This window comes from Phyllobates terribilis, unplaced genomic scaffold (genome assembly GCF_046119375.1).
Source record: "Phyllobates terribilis strain yellow unplaced genomic scaffold, ASM4611937v1 Scaffold_5__5_contigs__length_657084704, whole genome shotgun sequence".
Taxonomy (NCBI): Eukaryota; Metazoa; Chordata; class Amphibia; order Anura; family Dendrobatidae; genus Phyllobates; species Phyllobates terribilis.
The window spans coordinates 20,621,817-20,647,433 of NW_027362765.1; the positions used below are offsets into that span (position 1 = coordinate 20,621,817).

Here is a 25,617-nt window from a genome sequence, read left to right on the forward strand (position 1 = left end):
CTCAGTGGATGCAGGACTCTGCTGTGCTGGTTGTCATGGTGCTGGATGAGGTGAAGGTTATGTGTGGGGTCAGGAGGGGTTTACAGTGTGGATGTAGCAGAGCCGTGTGTGTACGAGGTGTACAGAGAGGAGCTGTGTGTGTACGAGGTGTACGGAGCAGAGCCGTGTGTGTACGAGGCGTACGGAGCGGAGCCGCGTGTGTACGAGGTGTACGGAGCAGAGCCGTGTGTGTACGAGGCGTACGGAGCGGAGCCGTGTGTGTACGAGGCGTACGGAGCGGAGCCGCGCGTGTACGAGGCGTACAGAGCGGAGCCGCGTGTATACGAGGTGTACGGAGCGGAGCTGTGTGTGTACGAGGTGTACGGAGCAGAGCCGCGCGTGTACGAGGTGTACGGAGCGGAGCTGTGTGTGTACGAGGTGTAGGGAGCGGAGCCAGGCTTGTACGAGGCATATGGAGCCGTGTGTGTGTTAAGGGAGGGCAATAACCCTTCTCGGTTGACCAAGTAGAGGCTGCAGTCTTACCTCCCAGTATGTCAGCACAGGAAGCAGAGCTCAAAGCTCTGACTGCAGGTTCTCCTGTGAAAAATGCAGAAAGCGTCAGACAATTGATGGAAGTGGTGCAACTACCAAGACAGTTGGCTGTCGTAAAGGTAAAAGCTCATACCCGACCAGATGCCCCTGAGGCAAGAGGTAATACACTTGCTGATCTCCATGCTAAGCGAGCAGCTCTTCTTCTGACATCCATGTCCATGGCTCTTACGCGGCAACAGGCCAAACAGCTAAATTCCGTGCCAACCCATCATCAACCGGTCCCTCCAATCACAAAGCTACGCTCCACACGCTCTACGCTCTAAAGAAGAACGCCAGTCATGGAAGGAGGCGGGTGCTAAGTTGATAGATGGGCTATGGAAGAAGAAACAACTGTACTATTTGCCTCGACTCCTTTATCCAGCCGTTGAGGCCTGGGCCCATGGACTGCTTAGTGGTAGTGGATATGTTTTCCAGTTGGCCAGAAGCATTCGCCGTTCCAAACATGACTGCCAAGACTACCGCCAAGAAGCTGGTCTCTGAAGTTGTTTGCCGGTATGGAGTCCCAGAAGTTATCAAAAGTGATCAAGGACCAGCCTTTCCCTCATGCGTATATCAAGAAATATTTACCATGATCGGATCAACAGTGACGTTACATACTCCTTACCATCCACAGTCAAGTGGCAAGGTGGAGAGATTGAATGGCACACTAAAAGGGCAATGAACCAAAATGATGCAGGAGACTACGGCCCAGTGGCCTGAGCTCCTTCCCATTGCACTATATCACATACGCACCACACCCATAGGGAAACACAAACTGTCACCCTATGAGATACTATTTAGGTCACAACCAGCTATAGCTAGATTTACCCCACAACAATTATCAGAAGAAACAGATTATGTTGTGCAATATGTGATTCAACTTGCCAAAGCACTAACTAACACCCATGCATTAGTATCATATTCTATTCCAGATCCAGCTGATGCAGAAGGTTGTCATACCCTCAAGCCTGGAGATTATGTGTATGTGAAGAGGCATGTTTGGAAACACGGACTAGAACCATTGTATGACGGACCATACCAAGTGCTCCTGACAATCCCAACAGCTGAGATGTTTTATGATAATATGTATGGTTAAATAGTCAATACCTGGAATAGCCTACAACAGAGTACTGACCATCAGATTTTGGTACAAGAATTGAGACAATTAGAAGACAACCAGATCAGTGACTGTTGGATATGTACTCACTCACCAGTTTCAGCCGCTAGTATGCCCTTTCTGGCGGTCCGTCCCAGACCGTCATTATTGGAAAGATACATTCATAATCACTCATGGGTACATGCAAATCTGTTTATAAAAGGCACCAATGACACGTTATAAAATATCTGGTTACGTCCCTTGTAATGAATTTTCTGAATATAAGCCTAGTAATCCAACATGTGGCAATCCAAATGTTGGATATTGTAGCCCCCTGGGACAAATGCCTTCATGGTGTATGTTATCAAATAACACAGTTTTTATTGATTTGGTGCATAAATTAGTATTACAGCACTCTGCTTTATGGGATTTACCATCAGCCACATATTGGGTCTGTGGGAATAATGCGTATAAATGGCTCCCAGTCGGAGTAGGGGGGACTTGTACGTTGGGCCGGCTAACTTCAGCCACTTATCTTATTCATAGAATCATAGAATCATAGAATGGTAGAGTTGGAAGGGACCTCCTGGGTCATCTGGTCCAACCCCCTGCTCAAAGCAGGATTCACTAGATCATCTCAGACAGATGTCTGTCCAGCCTCTGTTTGAAGACGTCCATTGAAGGGGAGCTAACCACCTCTCGTGGCAGCCTGTTCCACTCATTAATCACCCTAACTGTCAAAAAGTTTTTTCTAATATCTAATCTGTGTCTCCTCCCATTTAGTTTCATCCCATTGCTTCTAGTCTTTCCTTGTGCAAATGAGAATAAAGATGATCCTTCTACAATGTGACAGCCCTTGACATATTTGTAGACAGCTGTTAAGTCTCCTCTCAGTCTTCTTTTTTGCAAGCTAAACATTCCCAAATCCTGCAACCGTTCCTCATAGGACATGGTTTGCAGACCAGTCACCATTCTGGTCGCTCTTCTCTGAACTTGCTCCAGTTTGTCTATGTCTTTTTTAAAATGTGGTGCCCAAAACTGTACACAGTATTCCAGATGAGGTCTGACCAAAGAGGAGTAAAGACCGATAATGACTTCACGTGATCTAGACTGTATGCTTCTGTTAATACATCCCAGAATTGTATTTGCCTTTTTTGCTGCTGCATCACACTGTTGACTCATGTTCAGCAGTGTGATGCAGCAGCAAAAAAGGCAAATACAATTCCCCATAGTAAAGTAGATATGAGAGCCATCCCTCATCATACCATCTATAAACGTGCTAAGGACAGCACCTCACGCCCATCAGGAAGACCTCATTTAGTTCAAATGAGTATACCGGATAAGATAGTTAGTACTGTCTTCCTCTACCCTATGGTAACACAAATGTGGGACAAGTTAGTGGAAGTCACTGACTACTTAGATGTCCCGATTTGGAATATTTTGGAAGTAATTAATACTACTGTTGCAGTGCAGAATCTGACACACATCCCTCCTTGAGCTGCTGTCAAATAGTCCAGCACTAACGTATGTTGATTAGCCACTATGATAAGCTGATTCTGCACTGCAACAGTAGTATTAATTACTTCCAAAATATTCCAAATTGGGTCATCTAAGTAGTCAGTGACTTCCACTAACTTGTCCCACATTTATTTAACCATAGGGTAGAGGAAGACAGTACTGGCTATCTTATTGGGTATACTCATTTGAACTAAATGAGGTCTTCCTGATGGGCGTGGGGTGTTGTCTTTGGCACGTTTATAACGTTTATAGATGGTATGAAGAGGGATGGCTCTCATATCTACTTTACTATGGGGAATAAGATAAGTGGCTGAAGTTAGCCGGCCCAATGTACAAGTCCCCCCTACTCCGACTGGGAGCCATTCATACGCATTATTCCAACAGACCCAATATGTGGCTGATGGTAAATCCCATAAAGCAGAGTGCTGTAATACTAATTTATGCTCCAAATCAATAAAAACTGTGTTATTTGATAACATACACCATGAAGGCATTTGTCCCAGGGGGCTACAATATCCAACATTTGGATTGCCACATGTTGGATTACTAGGCTTATATTCAGAAAATTCATTACAAGGGACGTTACCAGATATTTTATAACGTGTCATTGGTGCCTTTTATAAACAGATTTGCATGTACCCATGAGTGATTATGAATGTATCTTTCCAATAATGACGGTCTGGGACGGACCGCCAGAAAGGGCATACTAGCAGCTGAAACTGGTGAGTGAGTACATATCCAACAGTCACTGATCTGGTTGTCTTCTAATTGTCTCAATTCTTGTACCAAAATCTGATGGTCAGTACTCTGTTGTAGGCTATTCCAGGTATTGACTTTTTAACCATACATATTATCATAAAACATCTCAGCTGTTGGGATTTTCAGGAGCACTTGGTATCGTCCGTCATACAATGGTTCTAGTCCGTGTTTCCGAACATGCTTCTTCACATACACATAATCTCCAGGCTTGGGGGTATGACAACCTTCTGCAGCAGCTGGATCTGGAATAGAATATGATACTAATGCATGGGTGTTAGTTAGTGCTTTGGTAAGCTGAATCACATATTGCACAATATAATCTGTTTCTTCTGATAATTGTTGTGGGGTAAATCTAGCTATAGCTGGTTGTGACCTAAATAGTATCTCATAGGGTGACAGTTTGTGTTTCCCTATGGGTGTGGTGCGTATGTGATATAGTGCAATGGGAAGGAGCTCAGGCCACTGGGCCGTAGTCTCCTGCATCATTTTGGTTCATTGCCCTTTTAGTGTGCCATTCAATCTCTCCACCTTGCCACTTGACTGTGAATGGTAAGGAGTATGTAACGTCACTGTTGATCCGATCATGGTAAATATTTCTTGATATACGCATGAGGGAAAGGCTGGTCCTTGATCACTTTTGATAAGTTTTGGGACTCCATACCGGCAAACTACTTCAGAGACCAGCTTCTTGGCGGTAGTCTTGGCAGTCATGTTTGGAACGGCGAATGCTTCTGGCCAACTGGAAAACATATCCACTACCACTAAGCAGTCCATGGGCCCAGGCAGCAATGGCTGGATACAGGAGTCGAGGCAAACAGTACAGTTGTTTCTTCTTCCATAGCCCATCTATCAACTTAGCACCCTCCTCCTTCCACGACTGGCGTTCTTTAGAGCGTAGAGCGTGTGGAGCGTAGCTTTGTGATTGGAGGGACCGGTTGATGCTCTTCTGCAGGTTGATCCTGGGTTGGCATGGAATTTAGCTGTTTGGCCTGTTGCCGCATAAGAGCCATGGACATGGATGTCAGAAGAAGAGCTGCTTGCTTAGCATGGAGATCAGCAAGTGCATTACCTCTTGCCTCAGGGGCATCAGGTCGGGTATGAGCTTTTACCTTTACGACAGCCAACTGTCTTGGTAGTTGCACCACTTCCATCAATTGTCTGATGCTTTCAGCATTTTTCACAGGAGAACCTGCAGTCAGAGCTTTGAGCTCTGCTTCCTGTGCTGACATACTGGGAGGTAAGATTGCAGCCTCTACCAATGTATCTTCGGTTGTGACAGCATATCCAGTATGAAACCTGCCAGAGGTGTCAGCATATCTGGATCCATCCATATATAACGTAAGTTCTGGGTCATCCAAGGGTACTTCCCCCACTAGAACAAGTGGAGTTGACTCCGCAGTAATTTGTTCCGGACAATCATGCGGTGGAGCCTCTTTCCCCTCTCCTTCAGGTGCTGGTAGCAGGGTGGCTGGGTTGATGGTGGTGCACCGGTGTAATTTCACATTTTCTGGCAAAATCAACGAACACTGTAGCCGCAGGTGTCTCTGTGTAGACAGATGTTTAGGTTGCTGTGTGGCGTGAACCGCTCGTAGACAGTTGGGGGAGGCCCTGGCTACCGGGTCCAGATGCGCTGAGTAATACCCGACTGGGCGCTGCTTTGTACAGTGTCTCTGCGTGAGTACTCTGACTGCATGTCCTCCTGTCTCAGAGACATACAAATGGAAAGGTTGAGAATAGTCCGGATTTCCAAGGGCAGGGGCTGTCATTATCCTTGACTTTAGTTGCTCAAAGGCTTGTTGCAGCTGTTTTTAGTGGTCCTTGTTGTTTACATCAGCCAGAGTGTCTTCTTTTAATGCATCATACAGGGGCTGCATGAGACGTAAGACTTCTGGGATCCATTGTCTGCAGTATGTACATAGTCCGAGGAACCATTGCAGCTCTATGGAATCTTTTGGGAATGGTAGTAGGTAGATGGCCGTCTTCCTTTCTTCTGTGAGATGTCTGGCACCCTGAATAAGGCAATGGCCTAAGAAGACCACTTGACCAAGGCAAAACTGAAGCTTCGATGCTGAGACTCGACAATTCAGTTTTGCTAGATGCTTGAGGAGGCTAACACTGGCCCTGATGGACACTTGCTCCGTGGGGGCACACAAAAGAAGATTATCCACGTATTGTAAAAGTACTACCTCAGAGTTGTCCAGCTGCCATGGCAGCAGACAGCTAGACATGTTCTTTGCAAACTGATTAGGGCTATTCTGCGAACTCTGCGGCATCACCGTCCAAGTCATTTGCCTGCCCTGATATGTAAATGCAAACAGAAACTGACAGTCTTTGTGTAGTGGAATGCTAATAATAAAAAAACAAAAACGTTTTCTCAGAAATACTACCAATCACGCGAGCCACACAGGAGCGCCAACGGGAAGTTAGGGAGGTGAATAAGTGGCTAAAGAGTTGGTGCAAGGCAGAAGGGTTTGGGTTCATGGAGAACTGGGCTGACTTCGCGGTCGGCTACAGGCTCTACCGTAGGGACGGGCTGCACCTCAATGGGGAGGGTGCAGCGGTGCTGGGGAAGAAGATGGCTAATAGGTTGGAGGAGTTTTTAAACTAGAGACGGGGGGGGGACCAAGGAGATAGGTGGGATGTGAGGCAAGCAAGGGGGAAGGGGAGAAGTGAATATAGTGAGGGTGGAGAGGGGGGTGGGGATAGTACAGTTAGATCGTTAGAGAAGAATAGGATGCTAAATAACCCCAAAGTTTTATCTTGCATGCTGACCAACGCAAGAAGCCTGACCAATAAGGCGGATGAGCTGCGGGCACTTATATTGGAGGAGAGGTATGACATCGTAGGTATAACAGAGACTTGGCTAGACGATAGCTACGACTGGGCGGTAAATTTATTAGATTATAGTTTATTTAGAAGGGACCGGAAACAGGGGAAAGGCGGAGGAGTCTGCTTATATCTAAAGTCATGTCTAAAGCCCAGACTAAGGGAAGATATAGGAGAGGGAGAAGAGGGGGTCGAGTCCATGTGGGTAGAGATAGAGGGGGCAAAAAATAATAATAAAATATTACTGGGGGTCTGCTATAAGCCACCAAATATAATAGAGGAGAATGAGAGTCTGCTATTAGGACAAATAGACAAAGTAGCAAAACATAATGAAGTGATTGTAATGGGGGATTTCAATTACCCGGATATTGACTGGGAAACAGAAACCTGTAGATCTCAGAAAGGAAAAAGGTTCTTGACAAATATTAAGGATAATTATCTCTCCCAACTAGTGCAGGAACCAACGAGAGGGAAGGCCGTGTTGGATTTAATATTGACTAATAGGCCTGATAGAATAACTGAGGTACAGATAGGGGGGCACCTAGGTAATAGCGATCATAATATTATCGACTTCAAAATGCCCTTCAGTAGGGTTATCAATAAGGGAACAACAAAAACATTAAACTTTAGGAGGGCGAAGTTTGATCAGCTGATAGAAAACCTTCAACTTATTGACTGGGACAAAGTTCTTAATCTAAGGAATACGAATAGTAAATGGGAAACCTTCAAAAGAATTCTGAATACTCAGTGCGAGAGATATATACCGTATGGGAATAAAAGGGCCCGAAATAAGACGAAACCAATATGGTTGAACAAGAACGTAAAAGGGGCGTTAAATAGCAAAAAAGAGGCATTCAAGAGATTAAAACAGGAAAACAGTAAGGAGGCACTAATGTGTTACAAGGAAAAAACGAGAACCTGTAAAAAACAAATAAAAATAGCGAAGGAGGAAACAGAGAAACGTATTGCTAGGGAAAATAGATCAAATCCCAAACTGTTCTTTACGTATATACAGTACAGACCAAAAGTTTGGACACACCTTCTCATTTAAAGATTTTTCTGTATTTTCATGACTATGAAAATTGTACATTCACATTGAAGGCATCAAAACTATGAATTAACACATGTGGAATTATATACTTAACAAAAAAGTGTGAAACAACTGAAAATATGTCTTATATTCTAGCTTCTTCAAAGAAGCCACCTTTTGCTTTGATGACTGCTTTGCACACTCTTGGCATTCTCTTGATGAGCTTCAAGAGGTAGTCACCGGAAATGGTTTTCACTTCACAGGTGTGCCCTGTCAGGTTTAATAAGTGTGGTTTCTTGCCTTATAAATGGGGTTGGGACCATCAGTTGTGTTGTGCAGAAATCTGGTGGATACACAGCTGATAGTCCTACTGAATAGACTGTTAGAATTTGTATTATGGCAAGAAAAAATCAGCTAAGTAAAGAAAAATGAGTGGCCATCATTACTTTAAGAAATGAAGGTCAGTCAGCCCGAAAAATTGGGCAAACTTTGAAAGTGTCCCCAAGTGCAGTTGCAAAAACCATCAAGCGCTACAAAGAAACTGGCTCACATGAGGACCGCCCCAGAAAAGGAAGGCCAAGAGTCACCTCTGCTTCTGAGGATAAGTTTATCCGAGTCACTAGCCTCAGAAATCGCAGTTTAACAGCAGCTCAGATTAGAGACCAGGTCAATGCCACATACAGTTCTAGCAGCAGACACATCTCTTCATCAACTGTTAAGAGGAGACTTTGTGCAGCAGGCCTTCATGGTAAAATAGCTGCTAGGAAACCACTGCTAAGGACAGGCAACAAGCAGAAGAGACTTGTTTGGGCTAAAGAACACAGGGAATGAACATTAGACCAGTGGAAATCTGTGCTTTGGTCTGATGAGTCCAAATTTGAGATCTTTGGTTCCAACCACTGTGTCTTTGTGCGATGCAGAAAATGTGAACGGATGGACTCTACATGCCTGGTTCCCACCGTGAAGCATGGAGGAGGAGGTGTGATGGTGTGGGGATGCTTTGCTGGTGACAGTGTTGGGGATTTATTCAAAATTGAAGGCATACTGAACCAGCATGGCTACCACAGCATCTTGCAGCGGCATGCTATTCCACCCGGTTTGCGTTTAGTTAGACCATCATTTATTTTTCAACAGGACAATGACCCCAAACACATCTCCAGGCTGTGTAAGGGCTATTTGACCAAGAAGGAGAGTGATGGGGTGCTACGCCAGATGACCTGGCCTCTACAGTCACCAGACCTGAACCCAATCGAGATGGTTTGGGGTGAGCTGGGCCGCAGAGTGAAGGCAAAAGGGCCAACAAGTGCTAAGCATCTCTGGGAACGCCTTCAAGATTGTTGGAAGACCATTTCCGGTGACTACCTCTTGAAACTCATCAAGAGAATGCCACGAGTGTGCAAAGCAGTCATCAAAGCAAAAGGTGGCTACTTTGAAGAACCTAGAATATAAGACATATTTTCAGTTGTTTCACTCTTTTTTGTTAAGTATATAATTCCACATGTGTTAATTCATAGTTTTGATGCCTTCAGTGTGAATGTACAATTTTCATAGTCATGAAAATACAGAAAAATCTTTAAATGAGAAGGTGTGTCCAAACTTTTGGTCTGTACTGTAAATAGTAAAAGGATTAAATCGGATAATATTGGACCGATAAAAAGTGATGAAGGCAAAATCATAGAGAAAGATGAGGATAAAGCTAATCTATTAAATAAATTTTTTTCGACAACTTTCACAAAGGAAATAGAACTAACAGGAGAAATGAGAAGTGACAAGCTTAATCCTCCACTATGTATGACTAATCTAACCCAAGTTGAGGTACAGAAACGCCTTAGTAACATTAAAATAAACAAATCACCAGGACCTGATGGCATACACCCACGGGTACTAAGGGAACTAAGTAATGTGATAGACAGACCGTTATATCTTATATTTAAGGACTCTGTTGAGACTGGGTCTGTACCACTTGATTGGCGACAGGCGAATGTAGTGCCAATATTCAAAAAGGGAGCGAAAATTGACGCCGGAAACTATCGGCCGGTGAGTCTGACGTCCGTTGTGGGCAAAATTTTTGAAAGCTTCATTAAAGAGGCAATTACGCAGCATCTTGATGCTAATAATCTATTAACCCCGAACCAACATGGATTCATGAGGAATCGCTCCTGCCAAACAAACGTGATTGACTTCTATGAGGAGGTTAGCTCTCGAGTAGATCAGGGAGAACCAGTGGATGTCGTGTATCTCGACTTCTCGAAAGCGTTCGATAGCGTGCCACATAATAGGTTGGTATACAAAATGAGAATGATGGGGCTGGGGGAAAATGTTTGCAAGTGGGTAGCAAACTGGCTAAGGGAAAGAAGGCAGAGGGTGGTTATAAATGGAATATACTCAGAATGGGTAAGCGTCACTTGTGGGGTACCACAGGGGTCTGTACTAGGCCCAATGTTATTTAATATCTTTATTAACGACATAGTCAACGGGATAAATAGTAAAATATCAATATTTGCAGATGACACAAAGTTATGTAAAACAATTAATACAAAAGAGGACAGTGCAGACCTACAGAGGGATTTGGATAAGCTGGGTAGGTGGAGCATTAAATGGCAAATGAGGTTTAATGAGGAGAAATGTAAGGTCATACATATGGGAAGGAAAAATGGAAGTCACCAGTACTCACTGAATGGGAAATCATTGGGGAATTCAGAGATGGAGAAGGACTTGGGCATCTTGATTGATAGCAAACTAAATTGGAGTGCCCAAAGTCAGGCCGCTGCTGTAAGGGCAAACAGGGTAATGGGATGTATCAGAAGAGGTATAGCTGCAAAGGATGAGAACATTGTTCTTCCACTGTACAAAGCACTGGTCAGACCACACTTGGAATACTGTGCTCAGTTATGGGCCCCAAAAAAAAGAAAGGATATAAATGAGCTTGAAAAGGTACAAAGGAGGGCAACAAAATTAATAAACGGAATGGAGGGACTGCAATACCCAGAGAGGTTGGCAAAACTAGGACTATTCAGCCTGGAAAAGAGAAGGTTGAGGGGGGACATAATAAATGTGTACAAATATGTTAGGGGACAGTATAGAGATCTTGCCTGGGATTTGTTCAAAAGGAGGGATATTACGGTAACAAGAGGGCATTCACTAAGACTGGAAGAGAAAAGGTTTCAGCACCAGCATAGGAAGGGGTTCTTTACGGTAAGAGCAGTGAGAATATGGAATTCACTGAGTGAGGAGACGGTAATGTCGGATTCACTACACCAGTTCAAGCGGGGACTGGATGCATTTCTAGATACCAGGCAGATTTCAGCGTATACTTAAAAATAAAATAAAATAGTAGGTTGATACAGGGATTTATTCTGACTGCTGGTTTCAGAGTCGGGAGGGAATTTTTCCTCAGGTGAAGATTGGCTAAATCATTTGGGGTTTTTGCCCTCCTCTGGATCAACTTTAGCAATTACAGAACTAACAGGTCGAACTTGATGGACGCAAGTCTTTATTCGGCTTTACAAACTATGTTACTATGTTACTATGTTTGCTAAATCAATTACTGTAAACCAGACAAGACAACGTGTATGTGCATCTATTAGAAACTTAAGGATATAAAACCATCTAGAGAATTAGTTTACATAAACACATATATTGCTCTGTCACACACTGATCATGATGATCTTCCTCATATACATTCTGGGATTCTGGGTTTAGTGTGTATTGCGGCCTGTATTCCGGGTGTGCTAAGGTGGCTACCACCAGAAGGAAGCATACGACAGGAAGGGTGCACCAAGATGGCCACCACCAAAGGGACATGTGGTCAGAGGCTGGAGGTGATGCAATGGGTGTAGCAACATGGCCGCTACAGGAAGGGTTGGAACTTTGGGCGGACATAGGTATAACACATGAGGATGGGGCACTAGGAGTGGCTTGGGTAGTAGCAAGGGGTGGGGCTCCTGGACGGGGCACGTGACATGCAACACAATAATCTGCTGACAATGGATTCTGCTGGCCACAATTATAACATTCCCAACAATTTATTTCTCCGCCATTATCGGAGAGCAGTATCTTTGTAATACACATAACATAGCGTCTTTCCCTTATTGTCTGTATTTTCTTCCTCCATTCACCTTTTTTTCTTCTCTGCTCTGTATCAAGCCAAGGCCATTTTGCTATGCTAGCGGCTGTAACTGGGTGCTTATCTGGCAGCGCGCATATTTCAGTTAACCATTTAAGCTCCTCCACATATCTACATACTTTTTCCTTCGGTCAACAAACTCAGCGCAACCTTTCCTCATATGTATTCACCACTTTTCAACATTTCAACATTCCATTATCTTCCTTGCTGCATTTAACATCTTGTACTGTAATCTTACACAATGACATTACTCTTTTTGGTTTTCTCTACATGTAACAAACTGACATGATAGCTGTCCTGCTCTTGTAGCTATCACCTCTCGTTCTCTTAATGGACCATGGTCACGGATGTAATCATTAGATGCAGCTTGTATTGTAGGTCCCCCAATACGACATACATATCTCTGCAGCTAGCCCCCACCAATGCTGCAGTTTCGCATTTGCTGCGTTTACAATGATCCCAACCTGCTGTTGTGGTATACTCCCCATACCTATTCTCAGTATAGTGGAGAATTCTGAAGGACCATTCAGTAAAACAGAAGCCACCTCCTCATACTCGCGTCCATGTTCTATTTCCCCAGTTTGGGAGAAGGTGAATAGGGAAGAGTTCAGAGGACCCTGGGTCCCTCTGAATGGAGTATGATGGTAGGGGCAGGTGGGGGTAGTGATTTATAATAGCCCCCGTCAGCGTTAAGTAATGGGCAGGTTGGTGCTGCAACACTGGGTTTACGTGCTCCACAATTATAGCATGTCTTGCGCCATCCTAGATTAGTGACCCAACACACATTACAGAGCCAACCGTCTGGGTTATATGATGGTGGCTGGCTCTCAGTGGGAAGTGTAGGGTATTTAATCTCATAAGGTTTGGTGCTACAACACCGGGTTTAGGGGCTGGGGTACTGCTACATTTGTGGGGGTAGGGGATGCTTCTTGAGGGGCTTTAGATTCGGGTTGTGGACACATAAGTACTTCCTCCTGTACTTTTTTCCCCATCAGCTTCATTTTGTAACACAAAACAAACAGTTTTTGTCACAGTGCTAGATAATTTCCCTTTCTTGACATAAAAGTAATTAAAATAACCAGGCTTCATCTCCTCCTCTATTTCAACATATCCTTCATCACAAATCTCATGTGCCACTTTCCTAAAGTTTTCAGCATCTTCCAACAATCCACAGCAGTCAACTAATCTACCCCTTTGCTGCCGGAAGCCTTCATCCCACAACACAGGCTGAAGCCTCCCCTCCACAGGAAAATTTAACACCTTAAACACTTTTGGTGCATTCTTAAAAGATCTTTTCCCTTCTCGACCAATCATGATATTCATCACATCCTCCCCCTCCTGCAGGGGAGACAAAATTCTTTCTGCTCCACGGAAGCATTGATTAATCACTACTGCCGCTTCACAACCAACAAAGATTCTTAATTTTTGTGCACAGCGGAGTCTGGCCAGAACTCCCAGCTGTTCCACTACTACCTACCAAGTGACCAAGTGAGGCATACGGAGCCGACCCACACGTGTACGAGGTGTATGGAGCGGAGCCGTGTGTGTACGAAATGTATGGAGCAGAGTCGCATGTGTACGGAGTGGAGCCGTATGTGTACGAGGTGTGCGGAGCCGTGTGTGTACAAGGTGTGCGGAGCCACGTGTGTACGAGGTGTACGGAGCGGAGCCGTGTGTGTACGAGGTGTGCAGAGCCGCGTGTGTACGACATGTATGGAGCAGAGCCACGTGTGTATGACATGAGCGGAGCCGTGTGAGTACGAGGGGTACAGAGTGGAGTCATGTGTATACGGAGCGGAGCCGTGTGTGTACGGAGTGTATATAGCAGAGCTGTGTGTGTATGTAGCAGAGGTGTGTGTATGGCGCATATGTAGCAGAGCCGTGCGTGTATGCAGCAGAGCTGTGTGTGTATGCAGCGTATGTAGCAGAGCCATGTGTGTATGCAGCATATGTAGCAGAGCCATGTGTATCTGTCCCTCCCATTACTTTGCTATAGATGCTGTCAGCTCCTGTGTCTTCTCCATGAGACTTTCCACAAGAAATACAATCACATCTCACCCCTCCATCTCTGTGCGGCCGCACACGTGTCTGATCAGGCAGGGGAAGAACTGATCGGGATCTGCTCATCGCTCTCTTGCTTTCTACAATGGAGAGAAGCGCAGAAGCTGCAGGTCCTGGAAGAGCGGGACAGGAGATGGTGGGTACCGATGAGCTGAAGGACGGATCACACCTCTCGACTTATACAGAACAGAAAGAGGGTGAAACCACGGCCCTGACCACACCTCAGGCCACACTCATTTACCATCTCTCTACTCCGGTAGGAGGAGATGTCAGAGAAGGGTGGTGATTATTGCATTTGTGCTGCATTTTTTAGGCCTTTTCCCCCTTATTCGATGCATTTTTGGTGCAGATGTGAAGCCTCGTTTTTAAAGTGTTTTTAGTAGGGCAGAAAAGCTTTTATTCTGCACTTAAAGTAACTGTAGTTTTTTACATGTGTTTTTTTAGGCTCCAAAACCGCACAGTTCAGCAGCATCTTTAGATTCACAGTGAGCAAAGTATTGATTTGCTTGGACAGTTAAAGGGAATCTGTCACCCCCCTGGGCGATATCAGACATCTACTATGGCCATACAGGTGATAGAAAAGTAAATCTATACTTACCTGTATAGCCCATAGCAGAGGTCTGATTGCAGAGAAATCTGGTTTTATAAAGTCTGTTTTCCAGAGGCTTGGCGTCCGGGAGACGCCAAGCAGACCCCTCCTATCTGCTTACTATTCCCCTAAATTGTCGCCTCTGTGCTAAATTACCATATCCCCCCCCTCCCCTGCACATCACAGGGCCCTGTGACAGGCCCTGTGACTTGCCCTGCTCTGCCTCCCCTACCGCACACGCACAACGTGCTGCTCCCATGGAGCGCGCTTTGTTTCCCTCCCGTCCCGTTTGGCTGCGTACTGTGTGCAGCCTTGTATTGCGCAAGCGACGGTGAGTCACTGAGACTTCCGCTCCGCTGGCAGTACACAGCCAAATGTGGGCGGAGGGAAACAAAGCACACTCCATGGGAGCGACGCTTTGCGCATGCGTGGGTGGGGAAGCAGAGCAGGGCACGTCACAGGGCAATATGGTAATTTAGCACAGAGGCGTCGATTTAGGGGAATAGTAAGCAGATAGGAGGGGTTTGCTTGGCTTCCCCTGGAAAACAGACTTTATAAAACCAGATTTCTCTGCAATCAGACCACTGTTATGGGCCATACAGGTAAGTATAGATTTACTTTTCTATCACCTGTATGGCCATAGTAGATGTCTCATATCGCCCAGTGGGGTGACAGATTCCCTTTAAACAGAGCAGAACTTCTGCACAAAGAGCAGGAGAAAAAGCAAAACATTTACCCTACATGTGAACCCTGCCTCAGTGTTACATTTTCATTACAGTTTTTAATGGGTTTAAAAAAACATCAATCACACCATTTTATTAAAATCCATAAGACATCTCCAGGTAAGGCACATTGCCCACCCCACCGCATAGGACATCAGGGACAAAGAGCTGACACATTGGACATATGTGGCAGAGGAAAACTTACTTGAAGCTAGAAAGTGAGGAAAATTAATCAAAACACCCTTTGTGGTAGAGACTTCCTGTGTTGTACAGGTGATAGGGTGCTCGACCCGAGTAATGAATATAATGGCAGTCAATGGGGAACTCGAGCAATTTTCCGCCCCCCACCACCACCCCCGGAAGTCTGGAGGGGGTCTAAAAATTGCTTAAATAAATGGAAACAGTGCTAAAATGACATTGGAACAGGATGGGAAAGACCCCTGGAAGCATAACTGACTCCCAGGTCGCTGCTGGGAACAATGTTGTCAGACTATTACGCCACTTTTATGGACTGACAATAAAACATACAAAACCGAAGATAAAATGGATTTTACTGAAAAGAATGTTAAGAAACATTAAGTTAAGTATATAAATAAGAGAAAATAAAATGCTCCTCCACACCTTGGGCTATGTTCACACGTAGTGTTTTTGGCTCGTTTGCATTGCTTTCAACGGGGATCTCTTCACCAGTAAATGTAATTTTAACATTTTAATACATTATCTGGCCATGTGATGTGTGAGACATGGTCAGACACATCTTGTTTTATTTATGAATGTGACTCAAAGTTCCTTTATTTTTCCAGGGCCATTGTAGCATCGGCGTCTCTGCCCCGTTCTAGGCAGAGACGCCGTCCCTCTCACCTCCCCGCTCCTGGCGCGGCGTCCTCCAGCGCTGCTCTCCCCGCTGCTTCCGGCACGCGCTCCTTCCCCGGCAGTGTGCTTAGGGCGCGCGCGCGCTCCCCCTCTCTTAAAGGGACCGCGCGCGCTGTCCTAAGGAGTCCCCGGCCAATTGCCGGAGGACCTCCCATATAAAAGGCACCTCCTCCAAAATGGAGGTGCCCGAGCAATGTTGTAGCACTGTTCACTACTCTGCTTCAGCCCTCAGGTCTCGTTGCCAGTTACCTGCCAGATACCTGCCAGATTCCTGCCAGTCTGCTGTCTAATTCCTGCCTGATATCCTGCTACCTGCCTGCTAGCCTGAGGGCCGACGGTCTGCCTTCCAACTTCTGTCAGTCTGTCTAAGGACCAGCTTGCCCGCTCACCTGGGAGCGCACATCTTCTACCTGCCTGCTTGCCTGAGGTCCGACGGTCTGCCTTCCAACTCCTGTCAGTCTGTCTAAGGACCAGCTTGCCCGCTCACCTGGGAGCGCTCATCTGCTGCCTGTCTGCTAGCCTACCAGGAGGCTCTGCCGTCACGTGCTGTGACCACCCGCCTGTCCAGAGACTCCTGCCCGCTCACCTGGGAGCGCTCATCTTCTACCTGTCTGTTGGTCTTCCTGGAGGCTCCGCCATCACATGCTGTGACCACCCGATTATCCAGAGACTCTCGCCTGCTCACCTGGGAGCTCACGTCTATCATCTGCCGCCACAGGTCGTACCAATCCTTTACCCAGAGACTGCCCCGGTCACTTGCCGTGACCTCCTGCCCGTTCATCCAGAGACTGCCCCGGTCACTTGCCGTGACCTCCTGCCCGTTCATCCAGAGACTGCCCCGGTCACTTGCCGTGACCTCCTGCCCGTTCATCCAGAGACTGCCCCGGTCACTTGCCGTGACCTCCTGTCCGTTCATTCAGAGACTGTCCCAGTCACCTGCTGTGACTGCCTGCCCGTCTACCCTGGTCGCCACCCGCTCCCTTACAAGGACCGCCCCCTTGTATAGTAGCTCAGAGGTTCCGCCTCCCAGACACGTTACAGCCATCATGGCAGCCCTCAATATTTGTAGAGGGCCATGAGGTGGCACTTACTATTGTTAGAGGGCCAGCAGTCCTTACTAAGCATGTTTGGAAGCCAGCAGCTTGCTATGCTTTGCTACTGCAATATAATGTATCCATCTGAGGTGGTCAAATTACACTGCTCAAAAAATAAAGGGAACACTTAAACAACAGAATATAACTCCAAGTAAATCAAACTTCTGTGAAATCCAACTGTCCACTTAGGAAGCAACACTGATTGACAATCAATTTCACATGCTGTTGTGCAAATGGAATAGACAATAGATGGAAATTATTGTCAATTATCAAGACACACTCAATAAAGGAGTGGTTCTGCAGGTGGGGACCACAGACCACATCTCAGTACCAATGATTTCTGGCTGATGTTTTGGTCACTTTTGAATGTTGGTTGTGCTTTCACACTTGTGGTAGCATGAGACGGACTCTACAACCCACAGAAGTTGCTCAGGTAGTGCAGCTCATCCAGGATGGCACATCAGTGCGAGCTGTGGCAAGAAGGTTTGCTGTGTCTGTCAGCGTAGTGTCCAGAGACTGGAAGCGCTACCAGGAGACAGGCCAGTACTCCAGGAGATGAGGAGGGGGCCGTAGGAGGGCAACAACCCAGCAGCAGGACCGCTACCTCCGCCTTTGAGCAAAGAGGAACAGGAGGAGCACTGCCAGAGCCCTGCAAAAAGACCTCCAGCAGGCCACAAATGTGCATGTGTCTGCACAAACGGTTAGAAACCGACTCCATGAGGGTGGTATGAGGGCCCGACGTTCACAGATGGGGGTTGTGCTCACAGCCCAACACCGTGCAGGACGCTTGGCATTTGGGATTGGCAAAGTCGCCACTGGCACCCTGTGCTCTTCACAGATGAAAGCAGTTTCACACTGAGCACATGTGACAGACGTGACAGAGTCTAGAGACACTGTGGAGAGCGATCTGCTGTCTGCAACATCCTTCAGCATGACAGTGGGTTTGGCAGTGGGTCAGTAATGGTGTGGGGTGGCATTTTTTTGGAGGGCCGCACAGCCCTCCATGTGCTCGCCAGAGGTAGCCTGACTGCCATTAGGTACCGAGATGAGATCCTCAGACCCCTTGTGAGACCATATGCTGGTGCGGTTGGCCCTGGGTTCCTATTAATGCAGGACAATGCCAGACCTCATGTGGCTGGAGTGTGTCAGCAGTTCCTGCAAGATGAAGGCATTGAAGCTATGGACTGGCCCGCCTGTTCCCCAGACCTGAATCCGATTGAGCACATCTGGGACATCCTGTCTCACTCCATCCACCAACGTCACGTTGCACCACAGACTGTCCAGGAGTTGGCGGATTCTTTATTCCAGGTCTGGGAGGAGATCCCACAGGAGACCATCCGCAACCTCATCAGGAGCATGCCTAGGCGTTGTAGGGAGGTCATACAGGCACGTGGAGGCCACACACAATACTGAGCCTTATTTTGACTTGTTTTAAGGACATGTTGACGCACCCCTGGGCCTGTGTCGCACAGCGTTGCGCATGCAGGAGCTTACCCGGAGCCGGATCTGTTGAGGGTTGTAGTCTCGTGGCGGTGACCCGGTCCGTGCCCAGGGAGTCAGACTAAGTGGCGCTGTATCAGCGGTAGATGATGGACGACTACGCCACCCGTTGAATGCAGCTATGGAGCTGCCGCTGCAGGGCAGACCGCTGAGGCCGGTGGTAGGATAGTGCAGCGTAGATGGTATAACCCCCAACGGGAGGGGTATGGCCTCAGGGCAGCCGACGTGGATGATGGGGGTAGCAGGAACCACTCAGAGACGATGCGGTGTAGTTCAGGGTCTTTACTGGTGACAAAGATAGACCCTCCCGGAGTACTGGCTAGCGGTTGGGGCCTGGTCAGTCCTTGAGCAGATGGGATCTCCCCTGGCCAGGCGGAGTTGTAGGCCTCCCAAACTGACTGTACTCTTCTGGCTACCTTGCTAGAAGCGAGTATAAGTAGCCCACGTCCCTGAGTGTACCGTGTGGTGCTCACCCGTATGGCCGGTGACTCGGGGCCTTCTAGTAGCTTCCGCTCCACGACGGCGGAGCTGGTCCCATGCGTGTGACCGTGCCTTCGGGTTTCTTGACCAGAGGACCTGAAATCCCCTGCCTGACGGATTCTGCTGCTGGGTAGGAGTTAGTCCCCACAGCCTCGGACTCCGGGTCCGGTAAGAAATCTTCTCAGTCAGGGCGAGCTCTGCAGCTGCCAGCCCCTAACTCTTTGTAACACTGCTCCCACAGAGCTCCTGTTGTTTCTTCCTATGCTGCTTCTCTTCTCTACTTCTGGCATGGCCCAGGAGCTGGGCCCAGCCGGAGCCACAGCTCCCTGTCAGCCCTCCTGGCTGAACTCTCCCTCTCAACTCTCTAACCCTGCCTCAGCCCCAGGTTTATACAGGGGAAGTTCTTCCCCTCCCAGGACTGGGCAGGAGGTGTGGCATGCATAGGATTCCTGACCAAGAGACCTCCCACCTGCTCTCAGACATAACACTGCCGTTACTGTGGAAACCAGACCCCTGGGGTGCCACATTCCCCCCTAGTGAAATTTAGTACTCCGGGACTAAACATATTTTTAGAAAAACATAACAAGGTATAAACAATAATAATACAATAAGAAAAACACATAAAGATGGTTACGGCGTGTCCGCAACCGGGTGCAGTCTTTGAAGAAAACAAAGGTGTCCATTTCACCAAAACAGGGAGACGTAACCAGGTAGGGGTCTGTCCTGCCCCGAGTCCTTAACAGTCTTTTAGTCCATCCTGGGTTACGCTCCACTAACTGTACAAAGGATTCCCGGTAAATCCACCAAGGACTCCTATAAATTACTAGAAACACATAATTATTTACAGGATATGGCCGCTCTCAGTCCTCGGCCAGTGGGGATAAGGATTGGATGCTCACAGTCCTCAGCCTGGTAAGGGATAGGGGATGGCTGCTCACAGTCCTCAGCCTGGTAAGGGATAGGGACACACGGGGAACAATTCACTAATCCCAACGGGGACCATATTTTAATTAGCAGCAGTCCTTGTACCCTAACGGGTAACTATGTACAGCTCTTTATTCACGCTACTTCCCTTCAGTAGCTATGTCCTCTTTGTGCTCCCTCCTGAGGGTAGTCCTCAGACCCGTCCGGGTCCTCTTGGCTTTCCTCGTATTGGTAGTACTGCAGCTCCTCCTCGGTTAGCTGGGTTAGTATCTCTGCGACAGTCCTCCTCCCAGGTGGCCAGGACTTTACCCCCCTTTGGGCTGCCCCGGTTAATTGGGCCACCAGGATGCTCACTTTTTGCTCCTCTGTGAGGGGGTACACCTGGAAGAGGCTATCCAGCTTTTCTCTAAAGTCATGCAGGGTATGTGACTCCCCTGAGTACTGGGGTAGCCAGGCTGCTCCCGGGATATAGGGCATGGTGAAAGGCATGACCGCAACAGCGGTGGCGCTGGCGGGGGTTGAAGCGGTGAAGCTCTCCTCCGTATCCGGCATCCTTCTCCCCCCTAGTGGACCGTGGCCTACCTTGCGATGATCCTCTTCCGTAGGCCGCGGCTCCGCAGTGGATCGTCAGGGTTGAGGACCTTCCGTCGCGCTCCTGTGACGTCGGCGTCTGCTGGGCTCCTTCCAGGACCTTACGCAACGTCCGGACGTGAGGCGGGGCTTCAGTTCTCACGCGCTTTCGGAGTCCACGCCCCTCTTCTTCCCGCGCGGCGTCCTCAAGATGGCGTCCAATGGCGGGAAAACTCCACGTATGGCGGGAAGAAGGCTGAAGATGGCGCCGGATGGCGGGAAAACTCCACCGATGGCGGGAAGGAAGCGGAAGGTGGCGCCGGATGGCGGGAATCTTCACCACAGGTAAGTTTGAACAGTCTTTTTCAGGCACGCAGTACCCGGTGGTTGCGGGCACGAAATCCTGCCGACTACGCCAAATGTTGATGCGCCCCTGGGCCTGTGTCGCGCAGCGTTGCGCACGCGGGAGCTTACCCGGAGCCGGATCTGTTGAGGGTTGTAGTCTCGTGGCGGTGATCCGGTCCGTGCCCAGGGAGTCAGACTAAGTGGCGCTGTATCAGCGGTAGATGATGGACGACTACGCCACCCGTTGAATGCAGCTATGGAGCTGCCGCTGCAGGGCAGACCGCTGAGGCCGGTGGTAGGATAGTGCAGCGTAGATGGTATAACCCCCAACGGGAGGGGTATGTCCTCAGGGCAGCCGACGTGGATGATGGGGGTAGCAGGAACCACTCAGAGACGATGCGGTGTAGTTCAGGGTCTTTACTGGTGACAAAGATAGACCCTCCCGGAGTACTGGCTAGCGGTTGGGGCCTGGTCAGTCCTTGAGCAGATGGGATCTCCCCTGGCCAGGCGGAGTTGTAGGCCTCCCAAACTGACTGTACTCTTCTGGCTACCTTGCTAGAAGCGAGTATAAGTAGCCCACGTCCCTGAGTGTACCGTGTGGTGCTCACCCGTATGGCCGGTGACTCGGGGCCTTCTAGTAGCTTCCGCTCCACGACGGCGGTGCTGGTCCCATGCGTGTGACCGTGCCTTCGGGTTTCTTGGCCAGAGGACCTGAAATCCCCTGCCTGACGGATTCTGCTGCTGGGTAGGAGTTAGTCCCCACAGCCTCGGACTCCGGGTCCGGTAAGAAATCTTCTCAGTCAGGGCGAGCTCTGCAGCTGCCAGCCCCTGACTCTTTGTAACACTGCTCCCACAGAGCTCCTGTTGTTTCTTCCTATGCTGCTTCTCTTCTCTACTTCTGGCATGGCCCAGGAGCTGGGCCCAGCCGGAGCCACAGCTCCCTGTCAGCCCTCCTGGCTGAACTCTCCCTCTCAACTCTCTAACCCTGCCTCAGCCCCAGGTTTATACAGGGGAAGTTCTTCCCCTCCCAGGACTGGGCAGGAGGTGTGGCATGCATAGGATTCCTGACCAAGAGACCTCCCACCTGCTCTCAGACATAACACTGCCGTTACTGTGGAAACCAGACCCCTGGGGTGCCACATTCCCCCCTAGTGAAATTTAGTACTCCGGGACTAAACATATTTTTAGAAAAACATAACAAGGTATAAACAATAATAATACAATAAGAAAAACACATAAAGATGGTTACGGCGTGTCCGCAACCGGGTGCAGTCTTTGAAGAAAACAAAGGTGTCCATTTCACCAAAACAGGGAGACGTAACCAGGTAGGGGTCTGTCCTGCCCCGAGTCCTTAACAGTCTTTTAGTCCATCCTGGGTTACGCTCCACTAACTGTACAAAGGATTCCCGGTAAATCCACCAAGGACTCCTATAAATTACTAGAAACACATAATTATTTACAGGATATGGCCGCTCTCAGTCCTCGGCCAGTGGGGATAAGGATTGGATGCTCACAGTCCTCAGCCTGGTAAGGGATAGGGGATGGCTGCTCACAGTCCTCAGCCTGGTAAGGGATAGGGACACACGGGGAACAATTCACTAATCCCAACGGGGACCATATTTTAATTAGCAGCAGTCCTTGTACCCTAACGGGTAACTATGTACAGCTCTTTATTCACGCTACTTCCCTTCAGTAGCTATGTCCTCTTTGTGCTCCCTCCTGAGGGTAGTCCTCAGACCCGTCCGGGTCCTCTTGGCTTTCCTCGTATTGGTAGTACTGCAGCTCCTCCTCGGTTAGCTGGGTTAGTATCTCTGCGACAGTCCTCCTCCCAGGTGGCCAGGACTTTACCCCCCTTTGGGCTGCCCCGGTTAATTGGGCCACCAGGATGCTCACTTTTTGCTCCTCTGTGAGGGGGTACACCTGGAAGAGGCTATCCAGCTTTTCTCTAAAGTCATGCAGGGTATGTGACTCCCCTGAGTACTGGGGTAGCCAGGCTGCTCCCGGGATATAGGGCATGGTGAAAGGCATGACCGCAACAGCGGTGGCGCTGGCGGGGGTTGAAGCGGTGAAGCTCTCCTCCGTATCCGGCATCCTTCTCCCCCCTAGTGGACCGTGGCCTACCTTGCGATGATCCTCTTCCGTAGGCCGCGGCTCCGCAGTGGATCGTCAGGGTTGAGGACCTTCCGTCGCGCTCCTGTGACGTCGGCGTCTGCTGGGCTCCTTCCAGGACCTTACGCAACGTCCGGACGTGAGGCGGGGCTTCAGTTCTCACGCGCTTTCGGAGTCCACGCCCCTCTTCTTCCCGCGCGGCGTCCTCAAGATGGCGTCCAATGGCGGGAAAACTCCACGTATGGCGGGAAGAAGGCTGAAGATGGCGCCGGATGGCGGGAAAACTCCACCGATGGCGGGAAGGAAGCGGAAGGTGGCGCCGGATGGCGGGAATCTTCACCACAGGTAAGTTTGAACAGTCTTTTTCAGGCACGCAGTACCCGGTGGTTGCGGGCACGAAATCCTGCCGACTACGCCAAATGTTGATGCGCCCCTGGGCCTGTGTCGCGCAGCGTTGCGCACGCGGGAGCTTACCCGGAGCCGGATCTGTTGAGGGTTGTAGTCTCGTGGCGGTGATCCGGTCCGTGCCCAGGGAGTCAGACTAAGTGGCGCTGTATCAGCGGTAGATGATGGACGACTACGCCACCCGTTGAATGCAGCTATGGAGCTGCCGCTGCAGGGCAGACCGCTGAGGCCGGTGGTAGGATAGTGCAGCGTAGATGGTATAACCCCCAACGGGAGGGGTATGGCCTCAGGGCAGCCGACGTGGATGATGGGGGTAGCAGGAACCACTCAGAGACGATGCGGTGTAGTTCAGGGTCTTTACTGGTGACAAAGATAGACCCTCCCGGAGTACTGACTAGCGGTTGGGGCCTGGTCAGTCCTTGAGCAGATGGGATCTCCCCTGGCCAGGCGGAGTTGTAGGCCTCCCAAACTGACTGTACTCTTCTGGCTACCTTGCTAGAAGCGAGTATAAGTAGCCCACGTCCCTGAGTGTACCGTGTGGTGCTCACCCGTATGGCCGGTGACTCGGGGCCTTCTAGTAGCTTCCGCTCCACGACGGCGGTGCTGGTCCCATGCGTGTGACCGTGCCTTCGGGTTTCTTGGCCAGAGGACCTGAAATCCCCTGCCTGACGGATTCTGCTGCTGGGTAGGAGTTAGTCCCCACAGCCTCGGACTCCGGGTCCGGTAAGAAATCTTCTCAGTCAGGGCGAGCTCTGCAGCTGCCAGCCCCTGACTCTTTGTAACACTGCTCCCACAGAGCTCCTGTTGTTTCTTCCTATGCTGCTTCTCTTCTCTACTTCTGGCATGGCCCAGGAGCTGGGCCCAGCCGGAGCCACAGCTCCCTGTCAGCCCTCCTGGCTGAACTCTCCCTCTCAACTCTCTAACCCTGCCTCAGCCCCAGGTTTATACAGGGGAAGTTCTTCCCCTCCCAGGACTGGGCAGGAGGTGTGGCATGCATAGGATTCCTGACCAAGAGACCTCCCACCTGCTCTCAGACATAACACTGCCGTTACTGTGGAAACCAGACCCCTGGGGTGCCACAATTACATCACAGTTGGATCAGCCTGTAGTGTGTTTTTCCACTTTAATTTTGAGGGTGACTCCAAATCCAGGCCTCCATTGGTTAATAAATTTGATTTCCATTGATGATTTTTGTGTGATTTTGTTGTCAGCACATTCAACTTGGTACAGAACAAAGTGTTCAATGAGAATATTTCATTCATTCAGATCTAGGATGTGTTATTTGAGTGTTCCCTTTATTTTTTTGAGCAGTGTATATTTTTCTAATATATTCTGTTAATTTTGAAACTTGGAGGCCCAACAGTTGGCCCTCACTCAACATTTTTAAAGGGCCAGCAGCCAGCCCTCACTAGACATTTTTGGAGGGCCAGTAGCCGGCTATGCTTTGCAGGGATTGCCTATTTGTTAGGGAATCCTCACGTGTTGAGGCTGTCTGTCAGACTCAATTTATGCAGACGCAGGGACTCGAACATAATATACGAGCACGCCGAAGATACTAGGTTAGGACTCAAGGGTGCTCAGTTAACCCCTTATCCGAGCATGTTTGCTCATCACTAATAGCCTAGCCATATATTGCTACTGCAATATAATGGATCCATCTGAGGTGGGCAATTTTTTTTTTCATATATATTCTGTAAAGGTTGAATCTTGGAATGACAGCAGGCGGCTGTCACAACTTATAGAGTGCTAGCAGGCGGCCTCTACTATTTTTAGATGGCCAGCAGGCGTCTTGTGGAGAAATGAGACCAAGATAGAGCTTTTTGTAAAAGCACATCATTCAACTGTTTACTGTAAATGGAATGAGACCTACAAATAAACACACTGGGTTCCTTGTGTGAAAGGCATAATGAAATGTGAAGATTCCCAAAGGATTTTGGGTCGGCATGTTTTGCCCAGTGTTAGTAAGCTGGGTTTGCATCGTAGGTCATGGGTTTTCCAGCAGGACAATGACCCCAAACAC

The 25,617-nt window shown here is 48.6% G+C and overlaps 1 pseudogene; it reads right to left on the minus strand.

Moving 5' to 3' along the window:
• Positions 1–25,617, minus strand: part of LOC141271381 (uncharacterized) — a 526,239-nt pseudogene that overhangs the window by 178,958 nt on the left and 321,664 nt on the right.